The sequence below is a fragment of the Danio rerio genome, chromosome 4 (genome assembly GCF_049306965.1).
Source record: "Danio rerio strain Tuebingen ecotype United States chromosome 4, GRCz12tu, whole genome shotgun sequence".
Taxonomy (NCBI): domain Eukaryota; kingdom Metazoa; phylum Chordata; class Actinopteri; order Cypriniformes; family Danionidae; genus Danio; species Danio rerio.
Window position 1 is genome coordinate 60,633,692 of NC_133179.1, and position 24,681 is coordinate 60,658,372.

General features: G+C 37.0%; 2 long non-coding RNA genes and 2 other non-coding genes across 4 annotated transcripts in view; 3 read left to right on the top strand and 1 right to left on the bottom strand.

Annotated features, from left to right (window-relative positions):
• Positions 1 to 24,681, top strand: part of LOC141381937 (uncharacterized) — a 152,710-nt gene that overhangs the window by 25,920 nt on the left and 102,109 nt on the right. The gene's annotated exons all lie outside the window — the stretch shown is intronic.
• On the bottom strand, positions 267 to 3,479 carry LOC141381940 (uncharacterized). The gene is made up of 3 exons (XR_012402851.1): positions 1,892 to 3,479; positions 1,049 to 1,097; positions 267 to 910 (listed from the first exon to the last, which is right to left on the bottom strand). It is a non-coding gene; the product is annotated as an uncharacterized lncRNA (long non-coding RNA).
• On the top strand, positions 7,722 to 7,795 carry trnat-agu (transfer RNA threonine (anticodon AGU)). Its single transcript has one exon. It is a non-coding gene; the product is annotated as a tRNA-Thr (tRNA).
• trnar-ucu (transfer RNA arginine (anticodon UCU)) lies at positions 8,227 to 8,315 on the top strand. The gene is given in 2 exon segments: positions 8,227 to 8,263; positions 8,280 to 8,315. It is a non-coding gene; the product is annotated as a tRNA-Arg (tRNA).

A 24,681-nucleotide genomic window follows, 5' to 3' on the forward strand; every position in this document is an offset into this window, starting at 1 on the left:
ATTGTGTTTTTTGATATTCTTTTATGAAATTTAAAGCATACTAACTTAAATGTGTTTTTATTTAGTAGTTGTTGAAGCATTGTTATGCTTCTGATTATTATCAGAACAATAATAACCAGAAGCATAACAATGCTACAACAACTACTAAATAAAAACACATTTAAGTTAGTATGCTTTATATATATATATTGACGTACAAATGATCTATAGAAGTGTCATAGAGCTACAGTGTTTATGGAATTAAAAGTCAAGGAGAAGTCAGTTATTTATATATGCATTATTTATCTAACAATTGTCAACAGAACAGTAATGAATATAGAGTAGAAAATATAAAAATAATAAATTAGTTACTAACAATACAATATTACCAATATAAATAAACAATATATATAAAATGTTCAATACAAACAGAAACCAACGAAAAGTGGACTTAAAAATCAAGGACCAGTCATTTATAAATGAAATATTTATATAACATTGGTCAACAAAACAGTAATGAACATAGAATAAAAAAATCCAAAAATAAGTAAGTTAAATATTAACAGAATAAATACAAAATTAACAAATAAAATAAAATGCTACCCCCTACTGTACAAAAGGTGTGAAAAGAAGCAGGTCTCTAGCAACACCTTAACTTTTTTATTGCTTTTTGTTCTTTTCTCTCTTATGTTTAGAACTTTGAATGAACTTTGAGCACCCTGAACACTTGAAACACTGAAATTGTCATTTCTTTTGATTTTTAATTAAAAAAAAGTACCATTGACAATTGCGGTGAAATCTTTGATGCCACTGGTGGAGTAGACGGGGGCTGGGACTGGGCCTTAAGTTGTCTCGTCTCCAACACATCTTGAGCAGGTACAGTAGGGGCAGACTATTGCACCGTTTGTGCTGGAGCAGCAGAGGCAGTACTCTGCTAAAAATAATCACAAAAATAAATATAATCATGAAGAAGGAAAGCCATTCTAGTAAATAATAATAATAAACACATATTAATTCATAAATATACATTTTGAGTGTGAAAAAAAACCACATGTGTATTTCAGCACACCTAAAAGCAAGGTCCTCTGCCCACGATATTGCAATGAGCATTTCTCAGTCTGAAAAAATCATGAAAAACATAATAAATAATTTTATACAATATTTTACAATAAAAACTTTTATAACTAAACAAGAATTTTAACTCAATGACTCCCTTAATGAAGCACACAATAGCTCTGTAAATTAATTTATCACTGTTTCTAGAATGTGTGTAATATTTGTCTAATATGTAATTGTAGTTTGTTTCTCTAAAACGAAAAGAAAAAGATAGAGGTAAAGTTGGTTTTATATTCGCACATTCGTTCATTTAGCAGTCTCTATATTGTTTACCATATTACTATGAATATTCGATTGGAATTAGCATGCAAGTATGATTTAAAAACAACATGTACACTATCTAATTCACTGTGAACAATGCTGTACTTTTATAATCATTAATCATTGTCTGCTAATATGATTTTCCTATTTAGAATTTGCAAAGAATACTTTTCTGAAATGATATTATTAAGGAGAATGTCTGAATATCCGAATATAAAACCAACTTTACCTCTATAAGAAAAAGAATAAGAGGAACTGGACAGGAACATTTCAGGCCTTAAAACCACATGCTGTATACTGTACACTCATAATCCCTTCCCCCACCTTTTCAAATCTCTCTCATAAACGGTCAAACTTACTAAATTATTCGACGTAACTCTCAAAATACATGCAATTTAAAACACATTATTGTTTAAAAACAAGTATGACATGTTTTACACAGATACTGTACTGAATGTACTAAAGCCTAACAAGTTAAAGTTACTCTGTTAAGCAAATTTCAACAAACAATATATCATGTAAACGAAATACACACCCTTTGATAAATCTCATGCCACTTTTTTTGCAGAGGAAGCTGGCCTGTTCCTGTTGCCCTCATCTGATGGCCAAACTCCTGTTCTGGCAAACTTTTTCAGACATGAAATCCAGTCAGCGTCTGACATGGCTTTATGGGATTTTCCAGACATTTTTTCTCCAAGAAATTAAACGGTTTTAGAATAAAGTATCAAAATTTGAAATACAACACACTAAAACATTAATACGAGCAATTATGTAGATTTTCTTACCTTTTTTTAAGAAATCACTATCAAAAAAAATCCAGTACTTTACACAAAACGATGCTGTGCTATGTCGAATGATGCTGATTGTCGAAAATCAATTAACTTTTTTGACCTTTGACCCGCCCCCAGAGGACCGTGTCATTCTTTCGTGTACCTTCGGCTCAGTTCAGAAAATTGATTGACATCTAATTAACCTGTTTGACTGCACACCTAGCGGTGAATATTGGAACGGTCCCTTCCCTGGCTTTAACATTGTCTCGACTCTGATTGGTCAAATGTTGAAATTGTTTCCATTGAAATTTGAGTCCATTGAATCCCATTTCTGTCGTTCATATGGCAAAACTGAAAGTCATCTTACCGAAAATAGTTACAATAACATACATATAAAAATATGTGCCACAGTCCAGCCTCCACCAGTGAAAAAGGAAAATACGTGATGAGGTGGCCGAGTGGTTAAGGTGATGGACTGCTAATCTATTGTGCATTTGCACTCGTGGGTTTGAATCCCATCCTTGTCGCTCACATGTTCTGGCATTCGAGAGACTGGTGTTTCTGTAAAAGTTGTTAAACTCTCACTCTCTTATCGTTTTGAATGTTGTTGCAAAATTTAATGTCATCTTTATAGAAAATAGCCGCAAATACATACAGAAATGCCATAGTCCAGCCCCCATCAGTAAAATGAGTACATACATGACGAGATGGCCGAGACCATCGAATCCCATTCTTGTCGTTCATATGCTCTGTCTTTCATATGGCAAAACTGAAAGTCATCTTACCGACAATAGTTGCAGAATCATACATATACAAATATGTGCCAAAGTCCGGACTCCACCAGAGAAGGAAAAGTGTAGGAGTCCATCTATTAGCCCAATGACGAAACTAACAGCATGGTTGAAGGTTTAATGTATGTAAGCCTTTTCTAGTGCTTCTGAAAAGAATTTAATTATTTATTAGAATTTGTTTTTATTAGTATTTTACCTCCGAATTCAATCTGACTCCAATTTAAATGATCCTAAAATTTAGATTATATTTCTAATTGTAAGAACGGATCACATTCATCATTTATGATTTAATTTAGAGTTTTGATATTTTCTGAGGTCCGATATTCTAAATTGTACGTTCATTAGGGACCAACATCGCTCAGAGTTCCACGCCCCGGGTTCTTCTCACGGACAATATGTCGACACTCTGAAAATAGTCAGAGGATGCAGGATTAACTATATTTGAATAAGCTGGTCGCATTAACTCTTACCTAGTCTTAAAAAAAACAGATCCTTAGCCAAGCCCATACATCTTGCTACTTCCAGTGGTTGAATGACTAAAAGGTCTACATGTTTTCGGCACTCTATGGCTAACAATAATCAAATCCGCCTATTAATCAATTAAATTATGCCATACTATAAAGGTAATGAAGACTCCTCGTAATCTACTGGATACAATGAAATCGCAAAACTCCAGAATTAATCAAAACTTAACATTTTATTTGTGTTTTGTATTTGTACTTAACATTTTTATTTTGTTATTTATCTGGTGAATTTGAGGACTTAACCATCTATGAGGAGGGAGAGCATCTTATCAAGATCTTATAGAAGTCAAAAACCAAATCAACATATACTAGTGAACTATTACTGTAAAATTAAGACCACTTTACCAATCACACAGAGACATTTAAAATGATACCAAACATGAATATAATGCTGCAAGATACACCATGTTAAAACCTTGAACATTTTATGTGAAATGTGCTCTGATCAGCAAGTCGCTTAAAGCAGTGGTTCCCAACCTGGGGTCAGGGGGGCGCCAGAGTTCACAAGGGGGGCGCGGGAGAGGATAAGTGTTGAGGTAGAAAAAGGCATAAAAATGCTCCACTATTTTATAGGGCTGTACAATTAATCGAAAATTCGGTTTCGATTTCAAACGATTATAAAAAAGCATTAATCGAGATAAAGTTTATTGCATCATAAACCGCCCCCTTTCCAGTTGTTCACGTTTGTTGCTTCTAAAAGCGCGAAAGACCGTATGCTTATTTGTGTGTGCAGCAAGCACACGCAGTCAGAAGCATGCGGCCGGTCAGCATTCGGTCTCATTCGCACACTGAGACGAGCAGCAGAGCGCAGACATCTAAGGTCATCTTAACGTGAGCGCATTAATGGTCAAATAGGTGTCGAAACGCGGTGTTTAGTGATTATTTATATTAACCCTCATTTGTGTAATAAACAAACGAGTTGAGGATCAAAAGACGTGAAAGAGAAACCATTAAAGAGACAGCGATAAATATTCCTGCTGCCGCCTGTTTTTATCATTAATCAAACAATGACAAAATCCCTCACTAGTCTTGACTGAAGGACTGCTGTAGCTAAAGTGTTTTTCTTACAGTGAAGATGCTTAAATCACAGTTTGTTTAATATTTTTATTCTATTGTATTTATTTCTCTTTCCTTTGCAAGGTGGAAATAACTGTATGTATTAGGCTTGGGCGGTGTCCAAATTTTGATACCGTCAAACCGCCTCCATATTTTACCCCGGTATCCGGTATTACCGGCGTAATAAAAAAAATTATGACGTAAGGCTCAGACAGCATCACCAAACTGTTGGCCTGAGCCGAAACCATTCAGAAACTGAATACCTTCTATGCAATCTTAGGCTCGCAGTGAGAGAGAGAGAGAGAGAGAGAGAGAGAGAGAGAGAGAGAGAGAGAGAGAGAGAGAGAGAGAGAGAGAGAGAGAGAGAGAGAGAGAGCGCACAACACCCCTCTCTCACTCTCTCTCTCTTACACACACACACACATCTCTCCCGCGATTTATTCAGAAATTTACACCCACACCGTAAGAAATCTGGCCGGCTCCCGCGGGAATGCAGAGAGCTGTAATCGGGCCATAAAAATTATACCCGATAGGTCCCGAGTCCGACAGGTACATTTTGATTGACAGCTTTAGTAAGCCCTAACCCGTTTACAGCCCGACATTATTCAAATGTGTTCATGCACACAGCTCTAATGCATTTTTTTCAAGAATGAGTCATTTATATGTTTTAACATCATTTATTCGTAACAAGCGTAGACTATAGGCCACTTGGAAGTTGGAACAAATAAAATAAGTTCTCTGAAACATCGTATCTCAGCACTCTAACACTTTGCCTTTAAATTGGCTAACACAATTAAGAAAAGAAATCTTGCTTAACAAATCAAATTAAAATAAACTCTAAATGATGACGGGTATTTTGGCAATAACGAAATTTAGTTAAAGGCTGTGCAAGAATTGTTTCTCCATTTCTCTTCACAATCTGGCATTAGGGCGGCGGTGAAGCTGAAGATTAAAAGAATAATGCCACTAGGCTATTAGCCTGTATACTCTGTCTACATTATGATTATATGGTTTAATTAATATTTATTTATAATTTTAAACCCTGTACTCACCAAGATTAGGCTACGTGTGTTTGTGGAGGAACATTATTAAATCCACTGGCTTTAGCGCAGTCTCTCACTCATGGTGCGTCCAGCAGCTGAACACCCTTTCCTGCTGCTACAGGTCGAGATGCAGAGTTCTGATCCGGCTTATTTTGCAAGTTTTGGGTAGCATTGTTTGTTCATCTTCTACCAGTCAGGAACATCAATTTAATTTTCCATGACAGCAGTTTCTCTTTAGCGAATGGCCTCTTTTTACCTGTCAGCTTGCGGTTTAGGGCTCTACCGTAATACGCAGTGTATGAGCGACCGCGAAATACCTGCGGCTGGAATAACCGCTCCTTCTGTGCTAGTGACTGGCTTGACCGCCGTCAAAATTAGCTTTTTTTACTACTTCGTCATCATTTGCTTCACCTTTGCAGGGATGGATTTTAATGCAGGGATTTGGATTTTTTCGGGTCTCGCCGGGTTCGGGCAAAGATCTTCAGCTCTAATGCAGACCTCTCGTTCATATTAACCACGTCTCCCTTCTGTTCAGTCGAAACTGCCAAACTGCAGGACACTTTGGAGCGCCACTCGTCACGTCACTTCTCCCTGTCCCTCTCTCCCCCTCCCTCTCCCTCTTTCTCTCTCTCTCCTCCACACTGTCCCGTGATGACAACCATACGTTTTTGTAGGCATTAAATAAAGGATATTTAATATTTTATGACGGTATAACGGTATTGAAACTCACACCGTTGCTATTTTTAGATCCCGCGGTATACCATAATACCGTAATACCGCCCAAGCCTAGTATGTATACACTTGAAGTCAGAATTATTAGCCCTCCTGAATATTAGCAACCATTTTCCAGCCCAATTTCTGTTTAATGGAAAGAAGATTTTTTTTACTTATTTCTGAACATATTAGTTTTGATATCTCGTTTCTAATTACTGATTTCTTTTATTTTTGCTATGATGACAGTACATAATATTTTACTAGATATTTTTTCAAAATACAAACATTCAGATTAAAGTGCAGTTCAAAGGCTTAATTAGGGTAATAAGGCAAGTCATTGTATGACAGTAGTTTATTCTGCAGACAATCAAAAATATATATTGCTTAAGGGGGCTAATAATATTGAAGTTAAATGGTTTCAAAATATTTAAACCTGTTTTTATTCTAGCTAAAATAAAACAAATAAGCCTAGAAGAAAAATATTATAGGAAATACTGTTAAAATTCCTTGCTCTGTTAAACATCATTTTGGGAAATATTTCTAAAAAAAAAAAATTCTCAGGAGCGCTAATAATTTTGACTTTAACTGATAATCGTTTTGAATAATCGTGATTACAATTATGATCAAAATAATCGTTATTATGATTTTCCCAAAATCAAGCAGCCCTACTATTATATATGTATTTTCAAGTACTAAAAAAAATCAAAATCAAAACATGCTTAAAATTCCAACATAATAGTAAAAATAATTAAAATAAATAACTTTAAATAATTATTTAAATTTTGCTCACGCAATGTGCTTGTCCAACGCGTCGTAAAGGCAAAATCATAACAAAAATGGCAGAGAAACGTAAATGCAGTGGTTCTTCAGAGGCGAAGAAAAAGATTAGACAAAGATTATTTTTATTGAAGGCCAAGACAAGTTAAAAGTGATTAATTTATATTTTCTATACATATTATATATTAATATTACACAAACACACACATACAGTATATATATATATATATATATATATATATATATATATATATATATATATATATATATATAGACAGTACATATGTGTGTGCGTGTGTATTTATATGGTGGGGGGGGCTCCAATGTTTGTATATGTTCATGGGGGGGGGGCCCCAAAGAAAAAGGTTGGGAACCACTGGCTTAAAGGTCAAGAAGGGGGGCTTGGGGTGAAAGTAAAGGATGCATTCCTGCATTCTTCCCTGCTGTAGTGTAGCTCTGTTTCTCCATTCTGTGTTTTCATTGTCAGCTGTGATTTGAATAGAACAGTGGAACAGTTGGTTTCTTCATCACTTCTCTTGTCTAATGAAATTTCATAACAGTTCTCAGGGTCTGATTTTTTGGATCCTTACAGAATAGTGCGACAAATAGAGTTAATTGCTTGCCATTATTAGACTTGCTGTCTTTTTTTAGTCTCTGTGTGCAAAAACGTCTTGCATCCTTTTCAGCGATGGCGCTGTGGCTTAGTTGGTCAAAGCGCCTGTCTAGTAAACAGGAGATCCTGGGTTTAAATCCCAGCAGTGCCTAATCTACAGGTGCCAGGGTTGCTTTTTGTTAAGAGTAACGAGTGTTTACGCAGCGGGATGTTTAGCAGTCAGTTTCTTAACAAAACTCAAATCCTTAAGAACACTGCTCGTTCAAGAGAGCTTTGGACGTGGGCTTTATATAGCAGAGTTTGGTAATGCCTAACCAAATGGACTTTAATATTTCAAGTCCAGACATTCCCACATGCAGCGCTACCGTTGTTAGTTTTTTTTATTTTTTGGAATTAATCAATCAGCCCCTGTCAAGGACGCTTGGCGCCGTGGATTCGTTGTTCAAAGCACCTGTCAGTAAACAGGAGATCCTGGGTTTGAATCCCAGCAGTGCGTTGTCGGCAGTTGGCTGTTCTTTCATGGGCCAGAGAATACTAAAAAGTGCTTTCTGTGCAACAGTGCTAGAGGCAGCAGAGCACTCAGGCTCTGTGGTGCAATGGATAGCGCATTGGACTTCTAGGCTGTGAGCTGAACCATTCAAAGGTTGTGGGTTTGAGTCCCACCAGAGTCGCAAGCTTGCCTCTTTTTCTTCACTGACTTGAGGTGTGGTGTGTTTCTAACATTTTAGGCATCTGTCCATCCCGTTTTGCTTCTTTCTTTCATTGCGCAGTGCAGGCTCAGATACTAGGGGTACTCTACAATGAAGCTGATGACTTAATTGAGCTGTTTTAAATAAGGGAGATTAGAAAACGGTGTAGGGCCTAGTGGGCTTGAGGAATGACTCGTCGGCAACCTGTGGTTTTGGGGAAAAGTAACTGCCACCTATTGTTGAGATCAAGCCTTTTGCATTTGTCGTACAAGAGCCTCTTTATGCATGTGCAAAGTAACTGAGTAGAAAGCATAGTAAATTTTGCTTCCCTCCCACTGTCTTAGATGAAACTGCGTTTGGAAGTATCGTATCCAGAGGTTTTTTCTTTTAGTGTTAAGACAAGTTGGCCAGAGCACCTGTCTTGGGAACAGCAGGTGCTAGGTTCAAATCCAAACTGCACCTTTCCCTCAGATTATGGGAGAGTGGCTCTCTGATCTGAAACTCTTTCAATGTCCGATAGCATATGTTTGTCCTGATTTCCATTTTTCGAGCTGACTCTGGTTTTGGATGTAATGAAACTGGAGGTTCCAAAAACACTTAACACATGATTAAGGGTAGATTAAATAAAAATAAATTCACACATTTTTTGCTTTGATCTTGAACAGAGGCCAGGTTACCGGTCAGGTTTGAGACATGATCATCCAGACTCTAAAAGACCACGTCCGTCTTGTCAGCATTTTCTGCATCCTGACATGCTGGTTTTTGTTGTGTATTATTTTTTCTTCTTCGATTTTTGTTATCGGGCAAATGTCTCTTACTATGAAATTTTGTGATGCTGTGGCTTAGCTGGTCAAAGCGCCTGTCTTGTAAACAAGAGATCCTGGGCTCAAATCTCAGCAGCGCCTTATTGCAGGTGGTGCGTGTGCTTGTTTTATAGAGCTTACCGGAATTAATTATAAAATTGTATAGCTTTGAGGCGTAATGAATAGTGCGACAAATAGAGTTAAACAACCTCTTTGCTTGCCATTTTTAGACTCGCTGTGTATTTTTAGTCTCTGTGTGCAAAAACATCTTGCCTTCTTTTCAGCTGTGGCTTAGTTGGTCAAAGCGTCTGTCTTGTTAACAGGAGATCCTGAGTTCAAATCCCAGCAGTGCCGAATGTACAGGTGCCAGGGTGGCTTTTTGTTAAGAGTGCATGCAGTGCTACAGTTGTTAGTTATTTTTTCTTTTTTCGATTTAAAAAATTAGCCCTTGTCAAGGTCGTTTGGCGCTGTAGCTTAGTTGGTCAAAGTGCCTGTCTTGTAAACAGGAGACCCTGGAATCAAGTTCCAGCAAAAGTGACTATCAGCTATTGTTGAGCTTAAGCCTTTTGGATTTGTTGTACAAGAGCCTCTTTATGCACACACACAAACACACACACACACGTGATATGGCTGAAAAAAATGTAAACAGGGATTTTGACAAATTATTGACTATTATGAGATTTTAAATACAGTATGTCGAGACCAGTTGTAATTTCCATATCTTGCCTTATATCATGCCATATATCAACTTTCTATATGGGGACTTGCAGTGAGAAAAAATGACAGTAAACCTACATTATGATGGAATGAGAATTAGCCACCAAATCAAAAAGTTACGAATTGCCATGAGATTGCGTTGGAATAAACTTAGTTTAGTGTATCCACTGTCTGTACTGTTCCCTCTACACTCATGTATAAACCATTATGAAACCTGTATCATATATTTTAAACAACAATATTTAATGACTGTAAAAGATTGTTTATTGTAACGATGTGCATCTTGTGTGCTGGTGATCTAAAGTTTGTTCCTGTGGTATTTGTATGATAACAGGATTATGTGAACCAATCAGGGCCGGAGTGGGACTCCTTTTCAGCCCTGGAGTTTCAAGCCTCAGACCGGCCCACCTCAGTTCACGACTGACTATATTAAAATAAGGTCATTTCCAAATCAGTTTCTAATGACACTATCACAACTCTTTTTGAGAAAACAGCTGCTTTAGAACTTCAAATGTTCAACAACCCTAACAGTATTATATGTCTTAACAATAAAAATGAAAATAATAAGTTACTCTAACGAGGATCGAACCCGGGTCCGCGGCGTCAAGGCTGTGGTCAAGTAAATAAATAAATTAAAAAAGTGTGACTGCTGAGAGCAACAGATTCTGCAGCTAGGGACACCGGCCCTCGCGGCCAAAAAACGGACCGGCCCACCGGGAATTCTCCCGGTCCTCCCGATTAGCCAATCTGGGCCTGGAACCAATGATCCATCAAATGCAAGACTTCTCAAAGGAAATGAATGCAGCATGCAGAGTATTGAACACTGGAGAGTCTGTGTTTAAAGTAGTGTATGTTTCGAGTTTTGAAAATTGATAACAGGGTTCTGAAATTTGTGGCAAAACAAATAAAAAAAAAATGTAATCTGGGGTTGCCACAGTGGAATGAACCGCCAACTTATCCAGCGTATGTTTTACACAGCAGATGCCCTTCCAACCACAACCCATCTCTGGGAAGCATACACACTTATTCAGAGACTCATACACTACAGTCAATTTTATCATACTCAATTCACCTGTACTTCTTGCTGTGAGATAAGGTGCAACCCAACTATGCCTCCGCATCACCCATTAGCAGGGCTCGAAATTAACCTTTTTGCTTGGTAGCACCGGTGCTCCTAACTTTAAAAATTTTGGCGCGTCAGCCAAAATGTAGTCGCACCCACCAATTATAAGCATCATTACTACAAGTTTTATACAAACATATTAATTGCATTTGAAATCAACAGTATAAATGCAAGCGTGAGGAAAATATGCCTCGTCCCGTCATCTTATTATATTAGCACCTTATTATATGCATACGTCATGTTAATAGCAATACCGGTCTTTTCATGAGTAGCGATATTAGTTTACTCAGTGTAAGCCCGTTTGCGATGGTGTACGTGGTGTTAAATTACATATACATATAGCTGCCACTTGCACGGCGGACAGCATCTGGCGATTAAATGAAGGATTAAACAGAAGTTCTCATGCTAGATGTGGCAAATAGTTACCTGAAAACTTCATCCTACAGCGGGACTTGAAGCCAATTGAAGTCTTTTATCCACTCATCGAAAAGTGTAGATGGTGGATTAACACAGTGGCGTAGCGGACGGGCCCGCAGGGCACGCACCGCGGGGGGGCCCCGCGTGATTAGGGGGCCCCACGTCGTCGCGATTTTTAATAATTGAAAATCCAGGAATCGCAATAATCAAACTCTTGGGAACAACTGTGGTCGGAACCAAAGTTTACAGGTCTGTGTTCTCTGAACTCCGCTCAGGCGTTGGACTACTTCATTCTGATTGCTTGCCGCCGAACCGCGTCATGGCCAATGAAGACGCGCCGCTGTTTCTCGCCGCCGGTTCTCGTTAAAAAATGAATGACTTCTGGCTACTTTGACGCTCTCGCCACTTTCGGTTTGTGATCGCTCCTCAGCTTGTGAAGGATTCCCCGCGTTGTCACGCCACTCCGCCTCCTTTCCCCGCTCCTCAATTTGTGACATAGATATATACACTAGATATTGCATAGGGACCCTGAGCATGCGTCTATAGCGCCGCCATATTGGTACAGTGCTCCCAGGACAAATGTCATTCAACCGCACTAGTCAAGACAGTGTTATTACGTGAAGATGCTGGACTTAAGCGCTGTCTACGAGTGTAGTAACGAGCAAACAAAGAAAACAAAGCACAAAGGCAGAACATTTCATATGATTAAGTTTTTTTTTGTTTTTGTATGTTTTTAAATTTGTGCTAAACAGGTAACGTTATTGATAATAATATCTATAGTCACTTACTGCATTCACCATAAGGCAAAGTAGCACCAACTCGCACTAAACACTCGGTTTATGCTAGGTTTGTTGAATAAATCAGCAAACAATGCAAAAGAAATATGACAAAGAGATGCTGCGCTGCCAGAAAATTGTATTATTGTCGGCTAGCGAACAAGTCGTTCATAACGGAGATTCATTCACAAACGAATCGCTCCCTCCGTCAGTATGAGAAGTGAAAGCAGGAGAGAAGCAGTATTTCAGCACATGATTAGATCAAATTTAACAGGGAGAGTGAATAGTACATTTTCATACACACAAACACAAGCTTTTTGTCAGGAATGCCCGTGCGATAAGTGATCCATCAATGTAGAAAAGTGATGTCAAATAAAAATTTTCATATTAAAAAAAATGCTTACTAACATCCAGGAAAACTCCCGATCATAGATATATGTGTAAATCTATATCTATGTGTATATGTGTATATCCCCCCCCAATCTCCCCCCCCGCCTTCAACTGGGGGCCCCGTCGGTGATCCCTGCAGGGGGGCATCCGCATTTTGCGCTACGCCACTGGATTAACATTCAGCACATGGTCACTAGTAAGATGTGTCATTATTTGTAACTTTAGATGCCATGGTTTCTAAATCAAAATCTGTCAGTGTTATCTTCATTCTCATCCTCAGCGCTTTACAGTTTTTCATGGTAGTAGCTCTCTCTGTCATCCCAAGCCAGAAGGCATTGACTGAGTGATTGACAGCTGATATTTCAGTGCTAGAGCAGTGGGCCAATAAGAAGAGCGCGAAGGCGGGGCAAGGATTACGGACTTGGCTTTGTTTACTGCAGCAAGTTGACATGACAACTGTTTTAAACCATTCCTGAGCGCTGCGTCTCCCGTTTCAAGCACAGAGATGCATTCAGCATGAATGTCTCCCGAATCCACGCATGTGGTGAACATTTTGCACAGTGAAAACTGGTCGCACACAACACATTCATGCACTCGCACAAATGCTCACAAATATATTTTGAGGTCGCATAGATAAAATTTCAGGCACATTTGCGACCAAAATGGTCGCAATTTCGAGCCCTGCCATACTAGTCTCTTTTTTCATGTTACTTGTGCTTATTTTTCAGATATCTTTTAAATAAAATACTTGTGCTATTAGTTAAATACTAGAGTTTTCAAAATATATAGTGCTTACTCATTAGGCAGGTTTATTTTATTAGATACTAGTACTTAATCATTAGATAGTACTTATTAAATATATAGTTTTCATTTATTAGATACTAATACTAATTTTAATAGTTACTAGTAACTATTCTGTTGTTACGAGTAACAAATTTACATTTTTTCCTATTGATTATAGGATCTGTCATTGAGTTATCAACTGTTCAGTTTTGACTAGTACTATGTATTCCAATTGGGACTAGTACTTTTATGTACTGCTAGTTATTCATTAAGTACTGGTATTTATATGAATCTCGCATTCAATCTGCCCAGTTGGTGGAATGAACTCCCTAACTGCATCAGAACGGCAGAGTCCCTTACTGTCTTCAAGAAACGACTAAAAACTCAACTATTTAGTCTCCACTTCCTAATCTGCAATTGTCTCTCTGGCTATACCACTAACTGTACTCAAAAAAAAAAAAAAAAAACTTACATTGCTAATACTCTCCTTCTTAGACCTTACACACCTGACAGTTGCCTACAGCACTTATTCATTGTTGCTCTTATAGTTGTGTAAATTGCTTCATTTTCCTCATTTGTAAGTCACTTTGGATAAAAGCGTCTGCTAAATGACTAAATGTAAATGTAATACTTATTAATTAGATACTAGTTACTAATTAATAGATACTAGCAATTAAGTATTAGGTACTAGTACTAAATCGCTAGATACTAGTATCTATTTAATGCACTAGTACTTATTTATTAGATACTAGTTCATCTGGTTGTTCCTGCTTGTTTCTCTGCCTTGTTATTTAGGAAGGACGACATTGGCTTACAGTAGCTTACTACATTATTTCTATTTTGGACCTGATGTTGGTTCCTCAACTACATTGGACGTTCATATAATGACAGAAAAAAACACTTGCCATATTGTCCTTTGTGGCAGTAGCCAGTTTTGTTGTAACAAGTTTTACATTTTACAAGTTTACATTAAGCTAATCTGATGTGTGTTGGTCTGCCTGACCTCTCTTTGTTTGGAATAATTTTAAGTTACTCTGCCTTATTTATACACTTTATTGACTTATTGACTTCTGTGATCGGAAGTGTTTGGCAATTGGCAGATCATGATTTTGGCGATCGGTCCCAAAAATGCTGATCGGAGCAGATCTTATTTTGCTATACACGACTGAATGTATAGTAACCTTATGTGTGTGTATTTTCTCCTCATATAGCGTCCTTAAAAAATCTGTAAAGCTGTTTCCCACTGGAACTTGGTAAATTGAGTTTAACGTTTGACATTCATTGGACATTCAGTTTCAAACCAATTAAATTTTTTGCTCCTGTTATAGTTTGATCCAAAACATATGTCAGATAAACATAAATATACCCTTTAAGTTGCACAAGGCTTAAATTCTCAATTAAAAAAATTATAAATAATCATACAAATTAATTTACTAATTTTACCATATGAAATTACACAATAAAACCAGGACCAAAATGTTCAGAGGATCCTGGTTATTGCACAAGACTGTTTTTGGAATTAGAACTTTATTTATTTTTGTAATAATTTAAAAATAACTTTTAATGTAAAAATGGTAAAAGTCAAACTCCACTGACACCATTTGTGATATATTATGCAATCAACTCTAAATTGTCTAATTATTATTCTCTATAATGCACAAGCTTTGTTTTTTACAGTTATGCCAGATTATATCAGATACACTGAAAGCACTTAAATTAATTAAACTCTGACACCATTTCAGATAAAATATTCTAAAATTGTCTGAATATTATCCTCTATGATGCACAAGTTTTGTTTTTAAAGTTAAGCCTTTGTTGATTTCAGGGGCATCGCAGACATTTTAAAAGTGGGAGGACAGCTAAATAAGTTCCAAAAGTTTACGTTCATATAATTATTAATCACTTGTTTCTTAATACTCTAAATGTGACGCCCCTGTTTGATTTTATATACAGTACTAAATAGGGTTGTGACAGTGAGGAAATTTCCCCACCGGTTAATCGACATGTGACAACACCGGTAATATCGGTATCACCATGGGAGTGGGCATTTCTTATTTTCCTCTTTTTTTCTGTTTTTAAATAGCTTATAAATGCATGCATATAATACTTTCACTTTCAGTTATGCGGGAATCACCAATTTGGCGTCAATTGTTTGAATGGCTTTTGAAATTGTTTATAAAGGAAACTAAAAAACATTCATAACTATATGATCTTGCTTTTTGGTTATATTGATACAAGCTTTGATGTCTCTTACAAGCGGCAGTTACAGGCGCTGCATAAGGGCATCTTACACTGTCAGTGGCGGAATACACACAGCACTGGCAAGACGTTTTATTTTTAGTTTTATTTGTTGCAGATTTGCGTGTTGTTCCTTTTTAAAAATACTTTTTATTTTTAAACTCTCTCAAGTTAATGTTGTCTATCGAGTAACATAATCTCCCTCAGATGGAGTTCGGTGCGCAGTAAGACTATTGACCAACACCGCCCTGTAAGTTTACACACTGTAACTGTAGGTCCACAGTTCTGGTGTGGTATGAATTGCATGTTTTAAATGACAGCTAGACATACTGCGTTTAGTTTTTATTGTAAAATATACATTATAACCCAGTACACAGTGAAATAATGTTTTGAATGGCTTGTCTATTGGCGGCGTATATAACCATTAAATTTAAATAGGCTAAGCATATTATCATTAATATTAAAACACATTAATACAAACTAGCCACACTGATTTTTTATTTGTTTACATATATTTTTATCAAATGAAAAATGCAATGAATTGTTTATTTTGGTTTTCATTTTATTAGAATTAATATAATTAATAGCCTACACAACTCCTCCATAACATTGGCTCCAATTGCATTTTTACAGATATCCTACAAATAGACTTTTTTTTTTTTTGGCTCAAAGACATTTATGCCTGTTAATTTCAGTGCTGTATTTTGACATTTCGCAAAGGCTTCAGCTATTCTACCTGTCAGCTGCACCTGCCTAAGTTTTGCAACTTGACTTGTGTGGCGTCTCGATGTATGAGAGAGAGAGAGAGAGAAAGAGAGATAAGATCAGACCTCAGATTCGATGTGTGGCCGCACGTCTCAGTTACTTTATTGCAATGTTTAATATTGGCTCATCTAAATGAACTTTTCATTCAATTAAAAGCCGAAATATTGCCAGACAGACGAAGCAACTTTCGGTTTTTGAAGAGAGCGGCCTCAGTAATAAAAGATGCGCGCTCACACAGGATGCACTCTTGTCGGCCTATTCACTATTGATTTGTTTAACATTAAATGCAAAATCAAGTGTAAAAAAGAAGAGCTGAACTTCGGAAAAAGTGCTCACTGCGGTTGTTGTTTCTCTGCAGTTGGCTTATTAATGGCGCGGCATTGCTAAATCACTTGTTTGAATAAAAAAAATAAGATATTTATTATTAAACACTGTTAGATGATGGTCACGTGATTTTTAAAATGAGAGTATACGTTGCGTATTTATGACCATTGATCTATCCGCGACGACCCATAGTTAAACATAAATGTGCGTTGAAGGTGCGTGAATAAATTTGTTACGTTTCCTCTAGATGCTGCCACCTTTGTCAGGCAAAGTTTGCAGTTTGCCTCATTAACATCTTCAGGTTCTCTTTTTGCATTTGGTTTGAACCCAAAACATTGCCAAACAGGTGCTTTTGCATTGCGTTTTGACACAAAATCGTCCGCCATCCTCTTTCTGTGAATTCTACTCCTCTTTTCTCCTCACGTGATAACTGAAATATGACGCATTGTAGCTATGTTCAGATTTTAAGATCTTAAGTCAATTAATCTTAATCTTAATCTTGATCTTAAGTCAATTAATTACTATTATATTTTTAATTTAATTTAAATAAATGTTTCATAAAAAAAACAAAAAAAAAAACAAAAAACGAATACTTAAAAAAAAAAAAACATGTGTGGACGGTGTCACGGTGAAAAAATGATGTCACCTGTGTTGCGTCTTAAAACCGGTATCACCATCAACACCATCTATCGTGGCAAGCCAAACACACGCTCTTTACAACATTAATCTTAGCTCCAGCCCCTTTACAATACCTCTTTAAAACCCCCACTGCCTTTGTTACACTTTGGATGTCTTCAACCAACAAAGTTGTGTCATCTGCATACTGGTAAATTGGCTCAAGTTCGGTTCTTTCTTCTATTTGTATTCCTTTTATTCCATTGACTGCTTTTATTGCTAGTCCCAATGGTTCAGCTACTAATGTGTACAGTAGTGCAGATAGTGAACATCCTTGTCTTATAGACCTTGTTGGTTGAAAACATTCCAATAAAAAAACATTGCACTTAATACGTCAAAATATTATAATAAAAAATGTTGATCCATTTCCTAAAATTCTTCCCAAATCCAAAGTTTTTAATCACTTCAAACAAATAGTCATGTTCCACTCTATAAGCTTTCTCTAAATCCAAACTAATTAAATATCCATTCATATTTTTCTCCTTCATATACAATATTGTATCTCTTATACTTTGAACTGTGTCTATTATGTCCCTCCCCTCTACTCCATATGCCTGTGTAGTGCTTATAATTTTTGGTAATATTTTCCTTAGTCTGTTTGCTAAAACCTTTGCTAAAATTTTAAAATCTGTATTTAACATTGTTAAAGGCCTATAATTCTTCAGATCTAAATGACTTCCTCTTCTTTTGTATATCATTTTAATCATTCCTGTCTTCATTCTTTCACTTAATTCTTCTTTGTTAAAAACCTCATCATATACTTCTTTTAAAACAGGTACTATTATTTCTCTAAAACTCTTATAAAACTCATTGGTTAAACCATCTATGCCTGGACTCCTCTCTGTAGTTACAGTTTTTCTCATTTGCTAAGATAAACTGTGATTCACTTGATCTTCATCATCACGTTCTTAGCACAGGAGAAGTCTTCTCTTTCAAATGCCTAAACACTTTTTCATTTGTTTCACACATTTTTCACACCCTTTGTCAAAACAGTAACCACAGATCTTATTGAAAGATCCCAAACTCCATTGGATTCACTGTGTTGAACAAACGGAAAACATCTATTAACAGCTGATAGAAAGTACTTGCATAATTATGAATTTCCAATGCACCTGTGTTAAACTTGTTTGCACAACTCTTCAATAAGCAATCAATCCTCATCCTTCAACAAAAGATGCCACCTCTGTATTGCTATTTGCAAGCATGGATCAAAGAGGCCACAGGCATGAAAGGAGAGAAAGAGGCCATGGCAGAGGGGCCTGAGGAAGAGGAGTTTGTATACATGGTGGAGGATCTGCAGCAGCAAGAGGACAAAATCGAGCTCAAGTTCCAAATTACAGTTTTTCTTGTTTGCTTTGACCTGGTTAAAGAAACTAGGTTTCATTTCATTTTCATTTTCACTATCCCAGCAGAGCAAAAGACCGGTCTTGCAAATGTGTAAACTCTTTCTCATTGGGTTAACACATTTTCCCCACCATTTTTCAAAACAGCTAACACGGATGTCATTGAAGCAGTCCAAACTCCATTGTTTTAGCTATGGTAACCAAACAGAAACCATCTATTCCTAACTATTAGAAACTACCAACATCAATATGAATTCAGTGAAGCACCGGTTTAACACTACTTCACACAAATCTTTAAAAAGCAATCAGTCTGTAAACCTTATAAAACGGTGGAAGGTCTGTGTTGTTCTGTGATAGCATGGATGGAGGCGGTCAATAGTGGCTATGTCTTATACTCCCAATAGATTTGACCGTATATTGGTTTACATGTGTTTTCTCTAATATTTACAGTATTTTATTACTTTTGTCTGTTTTTACAGTATTTCAGTTTTCAGCCACAGTTTGAAAATTGTCATGAATTCAATATAAATGTAATCAAAGCATTTCTTATTCTGGATTAAATTCTTTGCAAAAAGGCAAATTTGACAGCCCAAATAGAAAGACAACAAATGGCATTGGCAATAGGCTACAATGACAAGCAATGGTGGTGCACTGAGTTCTGTATTTTGTATTTTGTTGTAAATTGTGTAATGATTAATTGAAAGAGCTCATATACTTGTTTGCAAGTTGTGTTGTTTGAAGGTAAAACTAGCTTTTGTTGCATATTTTAAATGTTTTGACACGGTATGTGCCTTTTGCAAGCAAAATGTGTCATTTTGACCGTGAGTGCCGCTGTTTAGGCCTGTGTGTTAACTGTTTTGAAAATGTGGAGTTTCAGTTGACAACTACATCCAAGCAATCGAGAAAAACTGTAAATTCGGGCAACAATTATTGACTGTGGCATCTATTGTCAGGCTTTTTAGGAATGAGAACAGGAAATTCACTGTGTTACTGTAATGTATACCACTGTTTTTTTTTCCAGCTTTACTGCATTGTCCTGTTAGCAGAACAAACTGTCTACAGTAATGCAGATATTTTATCCATCCCATTTATGTGACTAATGCTTTTTGCTTTTACTTTATAGAATCCACACATTACCACACACTGGTGGCAGAGGAAAGATATTTAGTATTGAACAGGAGTCTGCCCTTGTAGATATGGTAGTGGCAAACAATACAATCAGACTGTGTGAAATCCAGGCAGCAGTAATTGCAGATCAGGGAGTATTTAAAAATATAAACAGTGTTAGTTTGGCAACTATAGAACGAGTCCTTAAACGGAACCAGGTGAGAATGAAGCAGCTGTACAGAGTTCCATTTCAAAGAAACTGACATTGTAAAGGAGGCACGATTCCAATATGTGCAGGTAAATTTTTTTTATTGTAATGCAGACTGGAATAAATTGCTTCATGAATTTTGCTCCTTCCTTTATATATATATATATATATATATATATATATATATATATATATATATATAATTTTTTTTTTAAGTATCCATTTGAGTTTGTAAAGTAATATTGCATCCTGATTGCTGTATTTTGTCATCCATTTTGTAATGATTGATTGACGAATAAATTAATTTGACCAAGTTGTGGTGTTTGATGGAAATATTTGCTTATGTAGCATGTTTTTAATGTTTTGTGAGTGTTAGAGCATTTTGCTAACAAAATTAGTCATTTTGGCCATTGAGCTTCAGTTTTATCCTGTGTGTTAACTGTTTTGAAAATGTGATGTCGGAGTGGGCAAATGTGTTTAAACAATCGAGAAAAACTGTAATATGTATTTATATGTGTTTGTGTGTGCGTGTTCCCATGTATATTTATAACAACATCAGTATTACACAAATTTTACGAGGAGATAGTGAATTATGTGGACATTATGTAAAAATTCAATCGCACTAAATATTTTTGTTATTTTCAGAAAAGTAAAACTACACATAATTTCCTGCAAGGGTTGGGTTTAGAGTTTGGATTTGGGGTTAGAGCAATCGATAGTATAGAGTATAAAAACAATTGTAACCTATGTAATGTCCCCACAATTCACAAAAATGTGTGTGTGTGTGTGTGTGTGAGAGAGAGAAAGATAGAGAGAGAACTGTGTGTGTGTGTGTGTGTGTATGAATGAATCAAGTGTGCCGCAAGCCTGCGTTTGAGTGAAGGTCTCGGCCGTTAGATCGCCCTCTGGGGGCTGGCTGCAGTACAAGTCATAACTCCTTCGTGTTAATGAAGGAGACTTGAGCCCAAATAAAAAAATGTATTACACTTGCAATAAAATGTCCCGAAAGATGGTTCTGGTCGATTAAGACACTGGTTATTGTGCTGAAATAGGTGCAGATCTTCATTTTTGTAAACAGTTTGTTTTTAGCAGTAATTTAATGCTGGGCGTGTCATCGTGATTGACAGCTGTGATTGACAGTTTCTCAAAGCAGACCGTCTGAGCTTCGGCAGGAGACTGAAGTGTTATTATTCGATTTCTGTGTTATTTTACCATGACAAAATGAGTTCAGCAGTAAACTATAGTTTCTGACATACATGATCCTGGTGAAACACTGTTTATTCGCTAAGGTCAGGGCTTTTTTCGGGCTTTATTAGTTTGCTGATACACACCTAGCCACCCAGATAGCAAAATACACTCGGGCCAGTTCCGGCTAGATTCTCGCCTGCCGGAGACTTACCCCTCAGACTGACTACCTCTGCTGGACATACTCCGGATGCCTGGACTCACTGCCCGATTCCAGCCCGAGTCAATCGAACCAGACGCAGCGGCCAAGCGAGCTGGCGCTGCCGCATGCGAGCCGGAATCACTCCGCGACGCCGCGAGTAGGTTATGCGCTGCGGCCCGGAGCTGGCGCGATTGAATCTTCATTATATAAAACCCTCACATTTGTTAACGTTATTACATTCATTTGTGTTGATATGACAGCAAACGCAGGCTATATGTAAACGCAAAGTGTAGCACTGAGTTTAACCTTTGAATAAAAATGCAAACAGCATACATCGCAAATATTCAAATAAAGGACAAAATAAATAACAATAAACCTGAATTGATTGCACAAGTATTAAATAATAATAAAATTGAATACATTTTGTAGTGCACAAGAATTAAGAAATATAAAAATCACAATAAAACCACAATAAAATAAACTAATTTAAGTATGGGGAAAATACAGGTGATCGTTAGCATTAATTTTATGTGTCTAAAATAATAATCTCCACGTTGATCTCCTGTAAGGTTATTTGAACTTGCTTTGCAGGACGTCTCTGCATTTTAAGTTTCGGCATGTTATTAAGTAATCTACTGAATTTGCTGTTATAAAACATTATTGAAACCGAATCTTATATAACCTAATAGAGCTGTAAATGTTAGATATTATTTATTTACATCATTTACTGTTGGCGTTTTATTTGAAAACTCAAACTAAACATTAAAATGAAAGTAAATTCCTCGTTGCCAGATAAAATGAAGGCATCGAATAAACCAAATGAAAACGTAGACAAAAAATAAATAAACAATAAATAAATAAACAATTCAAGCGAAAATCAATAAACAATATATTAGCGATGTTGCAGCAGATGGACATTGTATTAATACTGCACAGTTTTTTTGCACAAATTGCAGGGCTGGAATGTGTTAATATCCTGTTGATATTTAGTAATCTTCTTTATTTATCTTCTAAACGCACGATTGTTCCCGCCTGGTAAATCGGTGTGTAGGCTATATTTTGGGTTCTGTTGATGGCTAATTAAAAATAAAAAAACCTTTTTTAAAATGTACGTGTTGTTTATATGTTATTGTTCATATTTTACAAGTGTTATTTCCACCCCTATGAAGATAACAAATACCAACAACCCTGTTATAAGAGAATATATTATTTGTGCTCATGTTCAAGCTAGTGTATAAAAGATCGTTTATTTCTGCAGTCCAGCATGTATTGCTTTTATTAAAGTTTAACAGCTCACATCACAGCGTTTTTAAACCGCATATTATTCTGTGTTTTTAAATGTAAGTGCTTCTATTTACATCAGCTAGCCTTTGTTATAGTGCAGTTACCGGCAGTCAAATGACTGTTATAGTGCAGTTACCGGCAGTCAAATGACTGTTATAGTGCAGTTACCGGCAGTCAAATGAGCAGTTCGGGGGGCGTGGTTGATTTTACATAAAGCGTTTGGTTGGAAGCTCGATTCCGCTCATTTTCGCGGCTCCTCCTCTGGCTCCATCATGCTGTGTTCACACCAGACACGGAACGTGCGGATAAATCGTGCTTAAATGGCCGCGTGAACATTTGAAGTTACTTGCTTAATTCGCGTGTCAAATTCACTTCAGAACAGACACAGATACGTGTGAAGGGCAGGGCTTTTGTCTGCCCCGTGACTCTAGCTTCATATCTAAAGGGCTAACATGGATTTTATGAAGAAAATAACAGTGTTTATGTGCTTAATGAAGGATGATAAACAGCATCAATACGTTTAGTGCTGTGTCTGAGTCCACTACATCCTTTCAGAGGTGCATCCAGCTCTTTAAGCTCATAAACTCCTCCAGAAAATGAACCTGGCTGATGGAGGTTTTCAGCGGTGCTTCTGACTGAGCCCAGCCCAGTTTGATGAACTTCTTGTCGGTGTCTGCTGGGGGATTTCCCCTGGGACACTGACAACAGGTGATACGTTACAATCACGCCCCCACAAGAGCAAGCTCCTGATTGGTTAACGCGGCGCGAATGCCCGCTGAAGTTCAGATTTTCTCGAGTGATTCACGTCAAACGCTTAAAACACTCAATTCGTGCCACGCCATTCGCGCCATGCAATTCTCATCATTCGCGCCGTGACATTCACGCGTATCGTGCCGCAGGATGTGTATTCGCGCGTATGCATTGACTTAACATGTAAATCACTCGCGTTTGACGCGTGTTCCGCGTCTGGTGTGAACGCAGCATCAGACAGTCCTTCTGTGCATGTCCAGGCTCCAATTTCAGCAGTCTTTTGCGACAGTTTGTGCCCGTCAAACAGGCGTTTTGCCCTCAAGGCGTTCAATGGGAAAAGGGGCTGTCGCGTCGTCCATATTTTTTACAGTCATTAAATCATGGCCTCCCAATCATCCCCTTCCACCAAATTGGCTCTATCACTGTCTCTCCACTCCACCAATAGCTGGTGTGTGGTGAGCTCACTGGCGTCGTTGTCCTGTGGCTGCCGTCGCATCATCCAAGTGGATGCTGCACACTACTGGTGGCGGTGTGGAGAGACCCCCCTCATGATTGTGAAGCGCTTTGGGTGTGTGGCCATACACAATAAATGCGCTATATAAATACACATTACATTACATTACATATTTAGTAACTAATTCTTTAAGTTGTATATTTAGATTATTCATGTAATTCAGTTTATTTTCCTTGATCCCCACATTATAATTTTACCTCGCATAACAGCTTTAGCTGCGTCCTATAGGATACTAGGTGACCCCTCTCCATTATCATTGTTTTAAATATTCTAATAGTTCTTTTTTAACATATTCTACACATGTTAAATTATCCAAATGATAAGGGTTAAATCGCCAAAATGTCTTTTTGGCTTTATTGTCCAGGTACACTGTTAAATAAGCTCCTGCTTGGTCTGAGATGTCCCTTGTTCCTATTTTACAGTCTTTTATTTTATGTTGATCAGACCCAAAGTAAAAAGATAAATTCTAGAATGATACATGTGGGCGGTAGAAAAGAAAGTACATTATTTTTTAAGAGGGTAAATGTCTCTTCAAACATCTATTAAGCCTAATTCTTTCATCAGATATTTTATTTGTTTAGTTTTCTGACTAATTTGCTTATTAGAGGACGAGTCCAATTTAGGCTGAAGTTGTACATTCCAGTCTCCCCCACAGATCAACATACCTGACACCTCCTTAGCTATAATACTTTTTTTTTTTTTTGAGAAATGCTTTGTCTTTTTCAGGAGGTCTAAATATATTAA